Consider the following 19,408-nt stretch of genomic DNA (forward strand, 5'->3'; position numbering starts at 1 on the left):
GCCCATCTCAGGTCAGCTGTACTCTTTAGCCATTGAGCCACTCTTGTGTCGCCTTCGAGCCAGGCTGTCTGGCCTTGTTTTGCCAGGTTTTAACCAATCTTCTCCCCTGGTGCTCTCTGCTTATGCAAATGACATTACGGTTTTTGTCACGAATCAGGCGGATGTTGATGGGTTATTAGATAGTTTATGGCTCTATGAGATGGGGACCTCTGCAAGAGTGAACTGGCACCTCCCCTGATGGGAAAGTGGCAGGAAGGGGCTGCTCCCTGTCTGCCACATGGTCTGTAGTGGAGGGTTTGAAAGTTCTGGGTGTGTTTCTGGGGACGGATGGGTGTCGTTGGAGGAATTGGGAGGGCTTGGTGGAGAAGGTGTGTGCCAGACTGTCCAAATGGCAATGGTTGCTGCCCCAGATGTCCTACAGGGGGCAGGTTCTGGTCGCTAATAACTTTGCCACTTCGGCACTGTGGCACAGACTGTCTGTCCTCCCTCCACCACGGGACCTTATTGAGTAGTTGCAGCGGTTACTGGTGGACTTTTTCTGGTCAGGCCATCACTGGATCAGAGCTCCCATGTTGTACATGCCACTTCATGAAGGAGGACAGGGACTGGTGGACATTTCTGCTCGGGTGTTGACCTTCAGGTTGCAGGCTGCTCAGAGACTGTTGTGTACCTCGGGATTGAACTGGCAGGATACAGCACGTGTCCTGCTGAGGAGGGAGGCTGATCTTGGGTATGACAAACATCTGTTCCTCCTACATCGGCGGGACGTCATCGGGATGCGCACCTCGGCTTTTTACCAGTCGGTTCTCCAGGCATGGCAGGTCCTCTCTGTGCGCAGGGACAACGTTGGCACACCAGGGATGTGGCTGTTTGAGGAGCCTCTTTTCTTCAAGTGACTTTGTTAGCTCTCCTGGTTTGTCATCTGCCACTCTGCGGTCCCGCCTGAGGGAGGCTGGGTGCAACAAATTGGGCCATCTGCTGCACACATCTCGTTCTCCTCGTCTGTGCTCACATTTCTGACGCCTGTCAAAAAAACAAAAAACAAACAAAAAACAGTACAGTGAAAGTGATGTAACTCATTGTTGTGAATAAAGCTGTGTTTTAAAATTCAAATTCTCTCTCTCTCTCTCTCCTCTCCTCTCTCTCTCTCTCTCTCTGTGTCTCACTCTCAGTGCTGAAACAACACTCTTTAAGTTTGTTTGGGAGTTTCAATGGCAGTATTTTGTCCTTTTTTTGGGACACAGAAGGACTGTGAACTTTATGTTCTGATATTTCCTGCTCTGACAAGGAAGCAGTGTGTCCCACTGTACATGATGTGGAAACGCGAGTGCTGTTTGCTTTACTGTTTGAGAACAGAGCACATTTCTCCAATGCAATATATATATATATATATATATATATATATATATATAGATATATATATATATATATATATATATATATATATATATATATATTTGTCATGTTTGCAGTGTGTATTATTTTGGTGGAGTATTTAGCATGTGTGGTGGTTTTCCAATAACTTTGAAAACAAAGACAAATTGGAAATAGGTCTTCAGTGGAGGTTTGATCACAGCCAGCTTGAAAAATGAGGGAACACCTTTACTGGTGAGACACAGTTAATGTTCAGCAAAGAGAGCCCGAGTGTTATCCACAAATCCTTTAAGTCTGAGTCGGGACAGGATCAAGAAAGAAGGCGGACACTCGGAACCATCACAATCTCAGATCAGACTTTGAATGGGAACCGCAGGAAGTGATAGTGGGGGGATTCCCACCATGACCTGCGGAGGCTGGGATACTTCATGGCCAGGTCACACAGCATACAATGTTGTCATTATGGGGTGTTGTGCGTAAAATTTTGAGGGGGGAAAATAATTTACTCTACTAATTTATTTTATATTTTGGAATAAGGCTGTAACATAACAAAACGTCGAAAAAGTGAATCTCTGTGATACTTTTGGATGCACTGCATCTGTGCGCTCAAATCAAGCACCTGGAGTGTTTTTTGTGACCCAGGGGACACTAAACTGATGGAGATTGTGCCCTCCGGTTTACAGACATATCTCCAAAGTGACCAGGGGGAAGAACACGTTAGACCAGGTGTATACCGACACTGCCCCGCCCCCACCTGGGCATCTCTCAGCATAGTGCCATCATGCTGATTTCTGATCATCGTCCTGTGCTTAAACCCAGCACAGCTGTTCCCGTGTACAGGACTGTTTTGATGTGAACCAACTGGCAGATTGTCAGGGAGGCAAGCGACCAGTGAAGATGGAGTGGACCTGGAGATGACACCTCATCTGTTTCGATGATGTCACAGTCACCAGGAAGTGTCACTGTCCACCCCAATCAGAGACCCTGCTGAATGGAGAGGTGCCACACCTCCTGAGGTGATGCAGCTTTTACACATTGACACTCAGAGTCGTAAGGAGAATCTGGAGGATAGAAAAAAAGTAAATGGACTGCATTAAGGACCTTGGATTAAGGACCTTGCCCTTATTGATTTTCCAGGTCAGGCTGGGATTTGAACCAAGGATCCTCTGGTCTAAAGGCCAACGCTTTAACCACGAGACCATCCAACCTCCCCTAAAGGTTGGAATTAAGAGAGCAAAAATGACTATGCTCTCAAAATGCAGGGTCATTTTTCCTGCCAGTGAGCAGGTGGGGTTATTAAAACCATCACTGATTCTTCTTCTTCTTCTTCTTCTTCTTTATTTATATTTAAAACATGTTAAAATCAGCATTTTCTTTTCTTTTTGTCCCTTTTCCAAAAAGTACATTTATAAATCATACAGTGTTTCAAAAAGGAGTAGGATGAAGCTTAAGCTTATCAAGCCAAACCCCTAATTTACATGTGATCTGGTGTGTAAAAGGACATTTGAATATAATAAGAAAACAGCATTAGTTTGAGTACATTGTACATGTAATGATTAAATTACATTACTCATTTTTATATGCATCAAAAATTGATTTTTTCTATTCTTTTTTGAATTGCTGGATGTTTTATTTTGCTTAATGTTTTCAGGCAATGTTTTCACTCCCACTGACTGTTACACTAAAATCTCCGTGTTGTTCTTACACACTTTGTTTTCAATCAATTTTCCATCTTAGATTAGAGTTCCCATCTCTGTCAGAAAACATTTTTTGTATGTGCGCTGGAACTAACTTATTCCTTGCTCTAAAAGTATTTGAGCAGTTCTAAATGTATCAGATCAACAATTTTAGAACTTTTGATTCCAGAATAAGCTGTGAGTGTGATCTCTGTAACGTTTATTATTTATAACTCGTATCACTTTTTTCTGCAGAATAGTTAATGGTTGAATGTTTGTTTTGTATGTGTGACCCCACACTTCAACACAATAAGTAAGATAGGGCAGAAACAATGAACAGTATAGTGTTTGTAAGGCCTGTTTAGTTAATAGCTGCCGAGTTTTCCTCATGACTGCAAGACATTTAGCCAGCTTTGACCGGACGTGTTGTATATGTCCAGTGCTTAATTTGTAAAGTGGGAGGTCCTGGAGCGCAGAGGATGGGTGGCTCCGGTGCAGAAAAAAAAAAGAAGGGCGGGGGGGGCTTGCGAACAACGCTGTGCGCCACACTGAAAATAAACTGGGCATTAATAACACTAGTCACACCAAATCCGGATAGAGTACAAATTCCTGTTTAATGATGTGGTCCCTCGTTTATCGCGGGAGTTAAATCCACAAAGTAGCGCTATTATAGATGTTTTAAGGCTGTAAAACCCCTCACTACATACTTTTCTCAAACAGGCATTAACATTTTCTCACTTTTCTCTCTTGTGTAAACACTCTTTTTTTCTTCTGTGCGAGAAGATTATAAACAGACACTCGCAGAACACAATGCACGGCTCTCCCTTCACTCACTGCCTCCAGGGGTATGGATGCGGGACCCGCAAAGACTCCAAGTCCTCTCTCGGTGGCCACGGAGCTCTGTGGCTACGGTCAACATCCGGATCAAAACAGCAAGCGTAGCCTCTGGACCTGTTGCCAGATTTGGCGCAATTCCGCACAGCAGACAGGAGGGCAGCAGTGTGATTGGCAGTGAGAGCAATCGCGGTGATTTTTTTAAATATTTTGTTAGTCAAGAGGTGGCAGATCACGGATCCAGTATAAATAGCTAGCGGAGCCAACGTCAGAGATTCCGGAGCACGCGTCCGAGGTTCCGGAGCGTGCTCCGGCTTGCTCCCCCTCAAATTAAGCCCTGTATATGTCCCTTCCAACTAATTTTATTATCCAGAACTACACCTAAAAATTTTATTTCATCAACCACTTCTAATTCTACATCATCAATACTTCATTATTATTTTTTTAATGTTTCCAAATATCATGAACTTAGTTTTCTTCAAATTTACAGCTAATTTATTTATATCACACCATCTCTTTATTTTAATCAACTCTTGTGTGGCTAGCTCACGTGTCTGGTCAAGATTCTTACCGGATGCAAATACATTTGTATCATCTGCAAATGATACAATTTTCATATTTTTTAAGATATTGTTTAAATCATTTGCATACATTAAGAACAAAATCGGCCCCAACACCGATCCTTGTGGTACGCCACACTTTATTTCTTGCAAATCTGATTTAATTTCATTTAGTTGAACAATTTGCTTTCTGTGGCTTATATAGCTTTTAATCCATGATGACACTATGCCTCTAACTCCATATCGTTCCATTTTTTTATGAGTAAATTATGTTTGATGGTGTCAAATGCTTTACTGAAATCCAAGAATACACCTATTGCACATTTCTTTTTATCTAAACATTCTGTAATTTCCTCTACCAGATCAAGGAGAGCTAATGATGTGGATCTACCTACCTAAACCCGTACTGACTTTCAGTTAATAAATTATGTTTGTCAATAAAACAGTTTAGTCTTTTTAACAAATAGTTTTTCAAGATGTTTGCAAATTGTGAGAGGATGGATACTGGGCAATAGTTTGTGAAACAATGTTTGTTACCAGCTTTTTATAATGGAACCACTTTTGCGATTTTCATTTCCTGTGGGAATATTCCTGTTTGGAAGGATAAATTAAATATATACATCAGTGGGTTAACTATCACTCCAATCACTTTTTTAATGGTTTCCATGTCAATATTATTAAAATCTACAGAGGTTTTTTGGTTTGAACTCATGAACAATTTTCAGTATCTCCTCCTCTTCTATTGCATTTAAAAACATTGAGCTCTTGTTTATTCTACATTTTATTAGCTTCTGCTTCTGCCTCATCATCATCTTTAATTTCATTGTCTAAATTGGAGCCCACGTTCACAAAAAAACTTGTTAAATTCATTAGCAATACATTTAGTATCCGTTATCATTCTATCCTCATGAATAAAATATTGTGGGTAAGCGAGTGCTTCCCTCCCTTTTCTGATAATTGTGTTCAATACTGCCCATAATCCTTTTGTGTCCTTATTTTTTCCAATTTGGTGCTAAAATAATTTTTCCTGCAGCTTCTTAATATACTTGTGAGTTTATTTTTATATTTTGTACCTTTTTTCAGTATCTATTGTTCTTTCCTTAATAAATTCCTTATATAAAAAAATTTCTTTTTACAAGCATTTATAAGCCCCTTTGACAACCATACATTTTCTTTTCTATTCGTTTTTATACTTAAACACTTTATTGGGCAATGCTTGTCATACAATATCCTGAATTTTTTAAGAAATGTACTATATGTGTTAACATTTTTTTTCTCACACACTTCACTCCAGTTTGCTCTAATAGATCCTCCTTTAGGTTTGCTATTGATTGTTCTGATCTCATTCTTCTATATGTGTAACATTCCTTTTGCTCTATAATATTCTCACCATCTATAAACTGCAAAAACTGGTAGGTGGTCAGTTATGTCACTTACAAGTACGCTGGTCACTGTAGTGTCTTCCAAGTTATTATAAAAAATATTATCTATTAATGTTGAACTGTACTGTGTTATCCTAGTAGGTTTTGTGATCACTAGGATAAAATCCAAGACTATATATTGTTTCAATGAAATCCTCTGTATTTTTGTTATGGCCAGGGTTCAAAAGATCTATATTAAAATCCCCACTTATTATTGCTCTTTTATGATTGCTTGAAAACATTTCTTCAATTATTTGTACAGATGTTTCTATTTTAGACCCAGGGGTCCGATACATACAGCAGACCAACACATTTTTCTTTTTTTGCAGACACACTTCAGTGGTAATACATTCTAACACATCATCAACTGTAAAGGACAATTTCTCAACTAATTTGTAGTTTAGTCTCTTATCCACAGACGGGCCAACCCCTCCTCCTTTTTTATTGACTCGATCTATATGTAAAATTCATAACCCATTAAGTGAAAGTCTGTGTGCTTATCTGCCGTTATCCACATCTCAGAGATCGTAGTTATGTTAAAATGTCTCTTAAACTGCCCCAAATAATCTCTTATGTGTTCAAAGTTCAAACAGAGGCTTCTACTGTTGAAATGGATCAATGATAGCCCACTCTTTTGATTCAGAGTCTTATTGAATTCATCGTCTGTCCAGTATTTACACATATTTGACATTTCATTGAAGAAATTATTTTCAGATCAATATCTTGCTCATAATCAAACGTATTATGATCAGTGTATCTGAACGTTTGTAGCACGGAGGAAATCCCACCTAATCCGCCGCATGCGTTTGACATTTAACTAATTTCTTCTCCTCACTCGAGTAATCGCAGCTCATTTGGTGTATTCCCCTGCCCCAATATCAGTACATTTATCCGTATCCATAAAGTTTTTCCGTCATAGTGTAGTGTAGTGCATGCGCTGAGCGGCTCGATTAGCAGCAGTCTAGCCCATACACAGCCGGCATATCCATTCAAACAAGGAACAGCATTACCTTATTATTCAGTCCAATGACTTCACATGTACTTATCCAACTCCGACATCTCACGGATGACGAGCACTTCTGCATTCTCGGCGAGCCGAGAAGTTTCACAAACACTTTACAATCTCTCACCCACGTCGCTTGGATTTTGTTTAGCTTCCTGAGGTAACGCGCCTTCCTTGCGATGTCCGTGTTTCTTTTAATCAGATGCTCATTTACGTAAACATTGGTTCCCACGAAGTTTTCGTCCTTGTTTCAGCAACATGTTTTTGTGTTTTCTGTTTGTAAGCGCAGTGTGATTGACAGCTTGTCGCTTTGATTTCTGCGCGGAAGGGGGTGGCACCCTTCGATACTATTTTTCTCAATGGCGATTTCCTTACTGTCAAAAAAGCGCAGCACTTGTTGCTCTAGGGAGATTAACTCCGTGTCAGAGGGATCTTCACCCAATGCCCCAGCTGTGACTCTGGCGTAGGATCGGTGCCAGTGTTTCCAGCCCGCTTATGATAACATCATTGATGCGGGAGTACTGCTCAAGATCTGCCATTCTGTCTCCAGCATTTTGATTTTAGTATCCTTTTCTTCATTTTGCTTCTTTAACTCGCAAATCTCTTCCCATTAAATTCATAATGGTGCTCTGTTGTTTTGCAATTTTTGCAGTTTCCTCAGACAGAAAGTTTAGGGACTGTTTGATTTCAAACATTTCCAATGCTCTCTCCTCATCTGTCCCCACACACGCCTCTTGGCAGCCATATTGCCTTCGATTACAAGAAGGATGCTGTATACACCCCAGAGCCATCCCTGCTAGGCCTGCTTTGAAGCCGCCAACCCTACTCCAGCTCCAGGCTCACTGTTTCCATCAGGGAGCTGCCCCTCAGGTCGTCAGGCCCAGACAACGTTCCAGGATGGGTTCTTCGAGACTGTGCTCATGAACTCACAGGGGTGTGGACATATATCTTTCAGACCTGCCTCTCCCAGGCTGGGGGTGCCGGTGAGTCTTCAGACATCTGACATCATCACTGGAGGTGCAGAATGATTCTGGTCCGGTAGCTCTCTGTCCGATCACCATGGAATGCTCTGAGCGACTGATCGTGACCCGTAGGAAATATAACAGACATCAACTTGGACCCACATCAGTACACCGACAGGACGGACCGCTCAGTGTCAGGTGGTGTGTCATCAGTCGGCCGCTCTGCTCTCACTCACCTGCAGAGGGCAGACTCTTATGTCAGGCTGCTGTTCCCAGACTTCAGTTCTGCTTTAACATAATTACTCCACAGGCACCGTTCCACAATCAGGCAAAATTCCAGGAACTGCTCTGCTGCTCACAGGAAGGCTCTGCAGAGGGCGGCTGGCTCAGTGCCCACTCGCTGCAACTTCACTTCCAAAGAGGACATTTACATCAGCAGGTGCAGGAGCACTGCATCATGGGGGATATCACCCATCCACCCGGCTGATGCAGAGTGTCAGGGCAAGAAGAACCAGGTGGAACCGCGGCTTCTGTCCGTTGGCTGTGAGACTGATCACCTCCAGGACCGACCGAGCTCCTCACGCTCCTTCAGCTCACTCTGCCGCCTCCTCCTGACCTGCTGCTGTTCCACTGCTGCACTGGAGTGGAGGTGGATCATAGATTCAGAATTTCTTTTGAAGGAGGTGATGGTCTAGTCGTTAAGCGTTGAGGATCCTCAGTTCAAATCCCAGCCTGACTGGAAAATCACTAAGGGCCCTTGGGCAAGGTCCTTAATCTCCTAGTTGCTCCCGGTGTGTAGTGGGCACCTTGCATGGCAGCAGCCTGATATCGGGGTGAATGTGAGGCATCATTGTAAAGCACTTTGAGGGCCTGATGCAGATGAAAAAGCGCTACATAAATACAGTCCATTTACCATTTTTATTGTGGCTTTCCTTTTTTTTTTTTTGCCATTCATATTATTGTTGTTCAGGAATGATTTGTTATTGATTTTAGTATTTTCTGTTTATCAGCACACAACTCCACTGGTCTTGAGGGCAGTTTGTGTTTGCATGTGAAACATGTAAATGACAATAAAGGAACCTTGGCCCTTGAGACGGGACCAGGGGGCCTTGCTTTTTTTTTTTTTTTAGACCTATTTCAACGTTACGTTTAATTTCTAAATTTCTCGGGAAGATTGCAGTCCTTTTTTTCTTTTTGTTCTTATAGAGTTCTGCAGGTTTTTCTCGTCAGGCTGTAACCCTGCTCACAGCACAGAATCTGCACTTTTAGGAGTTTTTACTTATCTTTTATTTGCCACGGAATCAGGTGATTGTGCTCTTCTTGGGCTTTTAGATCTGAATGTGGCCTTTAACACAGGGGACCACTCTGTCCTTACTTCTCATCTTGATTTTGTGGTCATCACAGGTTCAGACCCTGATGGCCTTCAGCTTTTTAAATTTTACTGAAAGTAAAACAGAGGTCATGTTCTTGGGACCCACCTGTGTCTGCTGCTGGACCTGGGCCTTCTGCAGCTGGAGCTAAAGCCCACAGTTACCAACCTTGGTGTCAAACTAGACAGTGATTTGCAACTGAAGGAGCAGATTCGTTCTGTTGTTGAATCTTGTTCTTTTGTCCAAGGTGAAACCTGTTTTTTATCTTTGATGATTTCTGAAGGTGTGGTTCATGCTTGTTTACGTGCTCTGTGTGTTGGTCCCAGCCACTCCTCTCTCACAAAGTTGTAGTTAGATGTCTTTTAATGGGAGGTGATGGTCCAGTGGTTAAGCATTGGATTTGAGTGGGGCGTGGGTGTTGGCACTGGTGTGTTGGCGACTGCTGGGGGGATGGGTGCCGTGGTCTCCACGGAATGGGCCCGGCTCTCGCTCGGGCAGTCTCCTGGTCTCCTGCGCTGGGGGGCCTGGCTGCCGGGGGCCTTGTGCTCTTCCTGGCCCCGGGGTTGGGCCTCACCTCTTGTGTGGGGGCTGGGCCTGCCCTCGTATGGCTCGATGGTCCCTACCTTGTGCTTTGGATTTGGTTGCGGTGGCTCCTTTGCCCCCCTTCCTTACCGCCGCCTGCTCCCACCCTCGGGGGCAGTGGCCCTGGTGGTGTGGTTCTGGGGCTCCCCCTATTGGTGGGCCTATGCCGGCACCCTGTGCGCTTCCCTTGGGTATGGGGCTGCTCCCTGTGCCTCCGTGGGGGGGGGTGATGTCGGGGGTGCGTTCTGGTGCCGTCTGGCCGCTCCCCTTTTGGTTTGCTGTGCTGCCCGGTGGCTACGGGAGCTGCCTTTCCTGGTCCCCGTGCCCTTCCGCTGCCCCTTTTCTCCTGGCTCCCCCGGGGCCCTGCGTCCTGGACACATGTCTGTCGGTGCTCACGGCCGGCCGCATGGTTTCTGACATGCCGGAGTGTCCATGTCATATGGTAAGGTTCTGTACTCTTGTCTTGGCCCAACACACCAGCCACAGTAGTGATCGGATATTATCTGTGATCTGGGTCTCTGTGTGTGGATGGTCATGTGTTTGTGGCCGTCACCACAATTCAGTTTTTGGGTGGTCTTAAGGGGATTAACACTACGGTGTTCTACATTAGGGTATGGATGCTCAATAATTAGACAACAGACTGTTGCTGTCACTGTTGTGGTTGTTTGTCCTGGTATGTCGTATGGTTGGGCCCCGTGTCCTCGGTGTCTCACGTCACAGTTATTGTCTTCACCACTTGTCTTTCATTCTTGTCTGTCTTTGTGTTGTTTTGGTGGTCGTCTCTTCCTGATAGATGTTGTCGGTTGGCTTTGAGTAGGATGTTGTAGGCTGATCAGGAGGGTGGATGCAGGGTCACACAAACACCACATTCACTCATGCACTACATACCTTCTGTCTTGCAAGAATAAATTGCATATATGTGTATTAATGTTTATAAATGGTTCTGCCAGTGTAGCACTTACCATTACTATATATGCAGATGGGGGGGATTAGAGGATCCTTGGTTCAAACCCCTGCCAGACCAGGAACTCACTAAGGTCCTTAATCCCCCCGTTGATCCCTGTTGAGCACCTTGAATGGCAGCACCTTGATTTGCAGCGTGTGAGTGTATGAATATGAGGCATCATTGTGAAGCACTTTGAGCTTCTGATTCAGATAAAAAGTGCTGTATAAATGTTGTCCATTTATCACTGTAACAGACGCTCGTAAACGAGATCTTATTTCTCCTCTTCTTGCATTCCTGCACTTGCTCCTTGTTCCTTTAGAGATTTTATTCTTTGTTTTTAAGTCTTTAATGGGTCTGGACCAACCTACATATCGGACCTATTGAAGCCATGTGTTCCATGGAGGTGACTAAGGTCTGTGGATCATCTGCTTTCAGCCGTCCCTGAAACCTGGAGGTGGCTGCGTTTTCTCTGATGTAGCTCCCACGCTTTGGAATGAGCGCCCTCTATATGTGGCTGTGTTTATCTGTGGTACAGTACTTTGTTAAGCTCTGCTACTGTTATGGTGTTGACTGTCATTATGCTGATGATGTGTAGATCTACGTGTCCATTTGTTTCGGTCATTCCTCTCACATGGTAAAGCTGGAGGCCTGTTTGGCTGATGTGAAGGATGGGATGCCTGTTAACTTTCTGTGTTTCAGCTCTGATTAGAGATGATTATTGTTGGTCCTGATGGACAGAAACACCTCGATGATGAACTCACTCGGTCATTTGGCGGCTGTGTGATTCGTCGTCATGAAAGGGTTAAAAGTCTTTTTGATCCATCATTGTCTTTGATCTGCATATCTCAGCTCCTCTTATATGGTGTTGCAGTGACGAGACATATGTTGTCTCTGATGTGGGCACACTGATTCATGCCGTTGTGTTCGCTGTAGTGTTTGTCTGGCTTTCTGGGTCCATTGATTTAACTGGAAGACGGTAAAGAACTTTCCTGTGAAGGGAAACGCTGGCACTCAGTCTCACATCGGCAAACTGCAGGTTATAAACATTAAAGGATGTTTACACCTTCTTTTTTTTTCCTTTTTCTTTGTATTTTTGGAAAAACCAAAATGTTAAATGTTTGAGTGAGATTCTGTCATGATTCTTGAACCCCTGAATGAATTTGGAGCAGGTGTCCATCTGAAATGCACAGTGCTTCATGTCCAGGGATTTGGATATTTAAAGGAATCAAGGTCGTGGTGGTGGATCTTCACGTTGCCTCGTTGCTTTTGTTCTGCATGTCTTTGCTATTCATCATTTCTCCATTTCTGTTTGCTTGTGTGCTTAATTTTGCTGTCTTTTGTCTCTTTTCCTTGCATAAACCTCCTTAATCCTTTCACAAAATGAACTTCCCCTCATTGTTCCTAAACCAAACATTAAAAAGTCAGCGGTGTCTGAGTTGCTAAAGTGGCCTGTGTCTGAGGCCGAACTCCAGAGACCCCTTTTTCCGTCGGCCCCTGAGCCTCCTGCCCCAACGGCTAAGAGGGACCTCAAATTCACTGAGTTCATGAAGATAAAGGATTTCCGGACAGCAGTGTTTCCTGCAGCTCGAAAGTAAGGTTCCTTGTATTGATGATATTTTCTCTTCTATCGAAACATCTTCAGGAATCTGATTTGGACACTGAGATTATGACCATTATTGACCTGCTTCCACCTTCCCAGACTCTGGAAACAATAGCCTCAAACCAACTCCAGAACCTTTTGTCTGACAACAGCCCATTTGAGCTTCTGCTTTTGGCTTTCAGGGTTGATGGTTCCACTGAATGATTTCTTACTGACCATTGATTCTAGCTCTGTGTTACTGCTGAATCTACGTGCGGCTTTTGACACCGTGGATTAACACATTTAGTTGGTGAGCATTGAGAACACTTCTGTATTTTGAATAAGGTATTTTTGTGGTTGAGGTCAGACTTGGATTTATTGGGTAATTTGTAATGTGTTGTCTTCAATAGTATGTCCTCCAGGTACTCCTCTGTGAGGCATGAGGTTCCTCAGGGGTCAGATCTTGGCCCATTATTATTCTTTCTGTACTTAGCACCTTTGGGGGAACATCAAACGTCATTACTGTCTGGTTCATAGGATGAATCCTTCCTCTCGCCCACTTTACATCTTCTCCACCTCAATATTCTAAAAGGTTATTCACACCATTGGGTCGTGTGTGTTATCAGTAATCAACAGACTGCTGATTTCCGGCTGTGTCCCTCAGTATTTTCAACAGTTATTTCCCTTCTTTTCGATAACTCTGAATCTTTGGGTTCTGTCAGCTGCACTCTACAGAAACGGCTCTTTTACAGTTTCAAATGATGTTTTCATGCAGGTGAGTATTCTGCTCCTGTACAACCTCAATTCCAATGAAGTTGGGACGTTGTGTGAAATGTAAATAAAAACAGAATGCAATGATTGCAAATCCTCCTCAACCTACATTAAATTGAATACACCACAAGGACAAGATATTTAATGTTCAAACTGATAAACCTTATTGGTTTTGTGCAAATATTTGCTCATTTGGAAATGGATACCTGCAACACGTTTCAACAAAGCTGGGACAGGGGCAACAAAAGACTGGGAAAGTTGATGAATGCTCAAAGAACACCTAATTGGAAACAGGTGAGTGTCATGATTGGGTATAAAAGGAGCATCCCCAAAAGGCTCAGCCATTCACAAGGAAAGATGGGGCGAGGATCACCACTTTGTGAACAACTGCATGGAAAAAATAGTCCAACAGTTTAAGAACAATAACAATGTTTCTCAATGTTCAATTGCAAGGAATTTAGGGATTCCATCATCTACAGTCCATAATATAAGAAGATTCAGAGAATCTGGAGAACTTTCTACACGTAAGCAGCAAGGCTGAAAACCAACATTGAATGCCCGTGACCTTCGAGCCCTCAGGCGGCACTGCATTAAAAACCGATGTCATAGTAAAGGATCTTACCACGTGGGCTCAGGAACACTTCAGAAAACCGTTGTCAGTTAACACAGTTCGTCACTACATCTACAAGTGCAAGTTAAAACTCTACCATACAAAGTGAAAGTCATACATCAGCAACATCCAGAAACACCGCCTCCTTCTCTGGGCCTGAGCTCATTTGAAATGGACAGACGCTAAGTGGAAAAGTGTGCTGTGGTCTGATGAGTCCACATTTCAAATTGTTTTTGGAAATCATGGAAGTCGTGTCCTCCGGACAAAAGACGAAAAAGACCATCCAGATTGTTACCAGCACAAAGTTCAAAAGCCAGCATCTGTGATGGTATGGGGGTGTGTTAGTGCCCATGGCATGGACAACTTACACATCTGTGATGGTGCCATCAATGCTGAAAGGTACATCCAAGTTTTAGAGCAACACATGCTGCCATCCAAACATCTTCCACATGGACATATGCTAACGGTCCCTTGTGTCCTCTCCCTCGGGGCCCCCAGTCACCAAACCAAATTTTGTGTTACTTGCGTAATACTGCGGCTGTGCATAGATCATGAGTCACTATTCATTTTCATTCATTAGTCATTTTCAAACCTTTCAAAATGTGAATAGCATGTAGCTGTTGAAACAAATCTGAGGTATCTGTAATAACAGTCTCTGTGTAGCAGTAATCCAGGATAAATAATTTATAAAGCACAAATCTCAATTTACTCTGTCATCGTCCAAATTCCACATGCCCTTAATTTAACTTATATTCTAAATTTAACTACGTCAGTGATTGGAAAAACAAAAAACAATGGAACCTATTTAAGGGCCCATAGTACGAATGTGGTCGAATTGCACATGAAGTAGGAATTGTTTACAAAACATGTAAAATAGTAGCTGCCTTTAAAGTCCCTTTCACATTGGCGTATTCGTAGAGCTGCATATTGCAGCGTTGTGTTTCATTTAAATACGCCCGAAAATGTGCACGTACTCAGTCTTTTTCAGTGTTCATTTCATACTTGGAGCTGCGTGTGTTCGCTCACACAGTCACATGTACCATGCCGCTATTAAACTAGTTCAGTGATATTTTCTGCCTCTGTGGAAGTGCACTCTGTTCTCTACTGCAGGTGTAGTGCAGCTCAAAACAGTCATTTAACATTATTATTATTTTTTAGGGCCCGAGCAGGCCACGTCCTATGAGGACAGAAAAATCGCGAAATAGCGCCTCCTAGAAATTTTCAAAAACCCCTCCTCCTTGGCTTTTTCATTGTAGCCTCACGAAATTCGGTACACATATTTACCATGCCAGGACGCACGAAAAAGTCTCTTACTGTCATGGTGAAATATCGACAGGAAGTCAGCCATTTTGATTTTAATTTTCGATTTTGAGCAAATTTTTGCCATTTTTGTCCATTTCCACTACTTACGTTTGAATGAACTCGTCCTAGGGATTTCATCCGATTGTCTTCAAATTTGGTCAAACTCATCACAACACAATGGTGATCAAAAGTTATCAAAAGATTCTAATTAAGTCAAAAGGCGTGGCTGCTAGGGGTCGTCAAACTTTGGCGAGCTTTTGGGAGCACGCCATTTCACTTCGAACGGCTGTCACGCCCACATACTTCATCGTAGATCCTTCATCCTTGCTGGACATGATGAGGGCTCCGCCCTGAACGTCTACATATCTTATGTTCCCACCTCCACCATAGCGCCCCCCGGTGGTGGCGGGAAATGTCTTATTTTTACTTTAAGAGGTCGTGATGTCACATACTTAACCCAATCAACTTCATTCCACTTCTAAAACATGCAGAACAAGTTGGTGAACGTAAGCGATGAACGCCGTGAAGGTACGAGTAACGGCGTCCATGTGGTGGCGTGACGAATATTGCCCATTCAACATGAAATTCCGTTCTTACCTCTTACAATTCATAGGGGCGTCGCCCATGGGCGGGGCAAAATGCCTCAATAGTGCCCCCTTGAAAATTTCAAAAAACCCTCCCCATAGGGGTTTTTTGGAGTAGGGAGATGAAAATTGGTACACATGTGTGACTTGCATAGACGTACAAAAAAGTCTCTTGCACCATGGGTCTACTCCAAACAGGAAGTCGGCCATTTTGAATTTTCTTCTCATTTTGGCGTGATTTCTACATGTTGTATTTGAACGAACTCCTCCTAGGGATTTTGTCCAGTGCACTTCAAATTTCTTCCACATCACCCAGAGATGATACTGACCAAAAGTTATTGAAAGCTTTTCTTTATGTCGAAGGGTGTGGCCGCTATGGCGCCGCCATTTTGACCCTTCACCATGGAACATTATACTTAAACAGTACTGATGTTACATACTTAACACCATCAACTTCCTTCCACTTCTAAAACATGCAGAACAACTTGGTGAACATAGGCGATGATCACTGTGAACTTACGAGTAACAGCTTCTGTGTGGTGGCGTACCGAATATCGCCCCTTCGCCATGAAATTACGTTCTTCCTTTTGATGGCTTTAACTTTGTCATATCATCATGAAAATTGATACACAGGTCAAGCATGACAACCTCCTACAATTGATAGGGGCCTGGACCATGGGCGGGTCAAAGTGCCTCAATAGCGCCCCCTTGAATATTTCAAAAACCCCTCCCCATAGGGGTTTTTTTGGAGTAGGGAGATGAAAATTGGTACACGTGTGACTTGCATAGATGTACAAAAAAGTCTCTTGCACCATGAGTCTACTCCAAACAGGAAGTCGGCCATTTTGAATTTTCTTCTCATTTTGAAATGATTTCCACATGTTGTATTTGAATGAACTCCTAGGGGTTTTGTCCAATGCACTTTAAATTTCTTTGACAACATCCAAAGATGATACTGACCAAAAATTATCGAAAGCTTTTCTCTATGTTGAAGGGTGTGTCCGCTATGGTGCTGCCATTTTGACCCTTTGCCATGGAACATCAAGTCATGATAACTCCTTCATGCTTTCCCTGATTGACTTGAAACGTCACATGTATGATGATGGTTGGCCCCTGAACACACCCAGCCCATCTGTTGTACACTGAGCGCCCCCTAGTGGAATGAACAATCAACATGTCATAACTCCTGATGCATTGTGTGATTTGTTTAAAAATTTAACTGTGTGATGAGTGGTTGCCCCTGCATGCACATGCCCACATGTGTTCACAAGGGCACCCACTGGCCTGGGTAGGCGGTTGCGTGGAACGAGTGCCCGTATATGACTGCTTGCAGTCGTAGTTTATTATTATTATTATTTATTTATTGTTTTGTCTTGGTGGATCACTTTCATTGTGTCCAGATACTGCTGATTCTGGCTGTGGTAAAGTCCTGCCCTGAACAAAACGCTGTGACTCGTTAAACTTTTAAACCTCCGGTTGCTCCAGTCAGGTCAGCTGATTTGATCAGAGCTAATCGATCAGGGCGTTTGATGAGCACACCGACATGCAGCGTGTGCGCTTTTATTTTAAAGTCACAGTTCAATCAGACACAGAGAGAGAGAGAGGGGAGGGAGAGAGGAGAGAGAGAAACAGAGTGAGGGAGAGTGCGTGAGAGAGAGAGAGAGTGAGCGACCGACCTACCTGCTGTTTCTGTTGTGTTTCTGGATTTCTGAATTGAGGTTCGATTCCCGTTCTGATCAACACAAGTGCTGTGGGGCTGTGGTGATCATGTTTTCGAGCTGATTCCTCTGGATGCAGCACTCAGTTTTTGGTTGTGTAAGAAGTGCAGTGTTGCACAGACGTGCATGCAGTAACGCGTGCTGCGCAGACTGCTTAAAACTAGTCCAGCGCTCTACGCCGAAGAAAATTAAAACATGTTTAATTTCTTCCATCCTACGCACATAGCCCTCATATACTGCTGCGTAGGGAAAAAAACTTGACGTAGAGCTGCTAAAAGTGGGTGTAGAACTGCTCAATACAGCGTAGACGATACGCTGCAATGAGCAGCTCTACAAACACACCAATGTGAAAGGGGCTTAACGCCTCGTACACCTGTTGCTACAACTGTTTGCGCACACCGGCGACTGAAGACAGAGTGTGAGCGTATCAGCAGAATACGCTGTACCAAACGGCATTTGGTCAGTTATCATGGCAGTTTTTTCTCTGTTTTTAAAAATAAGTTTATTTGCTTGTGATTTTAGCCATTCACGTTCCTGTATAAGACAGTGATTGTAGCGCAGTGGTAAAGTTCTGTCTGGTTATCAGAGCATGTGTAAATTGCAGGTTTGAATCTGTGAGTGGCCTTTATTTTTTATTTAACCAGGGTTATTTAACTGCGGGCTTCTGTATTGTGTCCCCTTTTATTTATTATTATGTCAACGAGTGATATTCACTAATTATACAGTTGGTTTTAATCTTATTTTCTCCACATCAGCGCAATGTGGTGCAACATGTCCCAGCTGCTCGCACTGTGTTCTGCTTGCACGACACCAATCGCGTGCGTGAAACTGTCACAGAGAATTCGTGCACACCTGTTCATCGGCTCGATGTTTGTTTGGGTTCACTCATAAGAGCTGTTTCGCCGTGACTCGCCTTGATTTGTACTTGCGAGGTCTGTCCAAAAAGTATTGTACCTTTTTATGTTTTTCAAAAACTATATGGATTTGAATCACGTGTGATTACATCAGCCAAGCTTGAACCTTCGTGCGCATGTGTGAGTTTTTTCCACGCCTGTCGGTTGCGTCATTCGCCTGTGGGCAGGCTTTGAGTGAGCACTGGTCCCACCCCTCCCGTAGGATTTCTTTTGTCTGAGAAATAGCTCAGAGACTGCCGCTTTGCTCCATGAAATTTTTTTCAGAAACTGTTAGAGACAGGCAGTTGGAAACCATTCGATAGATTCAGTTGGATTTCAGTGAAGATTCTGTCGGTGTCACGCGGATTATGGACTGTTAAACTTTTTTAAAGACGGCACACAGTGGCGGAGGGCGCGTGGTGCGCCGAACGGCCATTCGACAGGCTGGATCGACCAGATCATTCTAAACTGAACGCTGTGTTGATCCGGGACATCATGTTGACTATCACAGAAATGGCAACAGAGCTGGACATAGCACTTTTGTGGCACATTCCACTGTTACAGGAGATTTTGTAATGAAAGACGTGGGAGGATTCGCGCGTCAGCACGAAGCAGCTCAGGACGCACAGCAAAAAAACACCTCCGTCTTGGAAGTCTCACAGGACATGTTGGGGCATGTCCAGCTGTTACACAGTTTCTTCAGATACTCGACTGAAAGCCATCGAAAGCCGTCTGAATCTTCTGAATGGTTTCCAACACGGTGTTTTTTTTTTGCTGCGCGTCCTGAGCTGCTTCGTGCCAACGCACGAAATTCTCCGCACGTCTTTCATTACAAAATCTCCTGTAACAGTGGAATGTGCCGCAAAAGTGCTATGTCCAGCTCTGTTGCCATTCTGTGGTAGTCACATGATGTCCCGGATCAACACAGAGTTCAGTTTAGAAATGATCTGGTCGATCCAGCCTGAATTCAGCAATGTTTTACACAGCAGAAGAAATACATTTAGGTATTTTGAAGCAGGTACAGTACGACTTGTAAACATACTATCCCTATCCTATCCCTATCCCTATCCCTTAGAGATAGGGTGAGAAGTTCAGTCATCGTGAGGAGCTCGGAGTAGAGCCGCTGCTCCTTCACGTTGAAAGGAGCCAGCTAAGGTGGTTAGGGCATCTGTTAAGGATGCCTCCTGGGTGCCTCCCTAGGGAGGTGTTCAGGCATGTCCATC

General features: G+C 43.6%; 1 protein-coding gene across 1 annotated transcript in view; it reads left to right on the forward strand.

Annotated features, from left to right (window-relative positions):
- Positions 1-19,408, forward strand: part of LOC117507690 (calcium-dependent secretion activator 1-like) — a 547,099-nt gene that overhangs the window by 273,776 nt on the left and 253,915 nt on the right.

The sequence above is a fragment of the Thalassophryne amazonica genome, chromosome 3 (genome assembly GCF_902500255.1).
Source record: "Thalassophryne amazonica chromosome 3, fThaAma1.1, whole genome shotgun sequence".
NCBI classification, from domain to species: Eukaryota; Metazoa; Chordata; class Actinopteri; order Batrachoidiformes; family Batrachoididae; genus Thalassophryne; species Thalassophryne amazonica.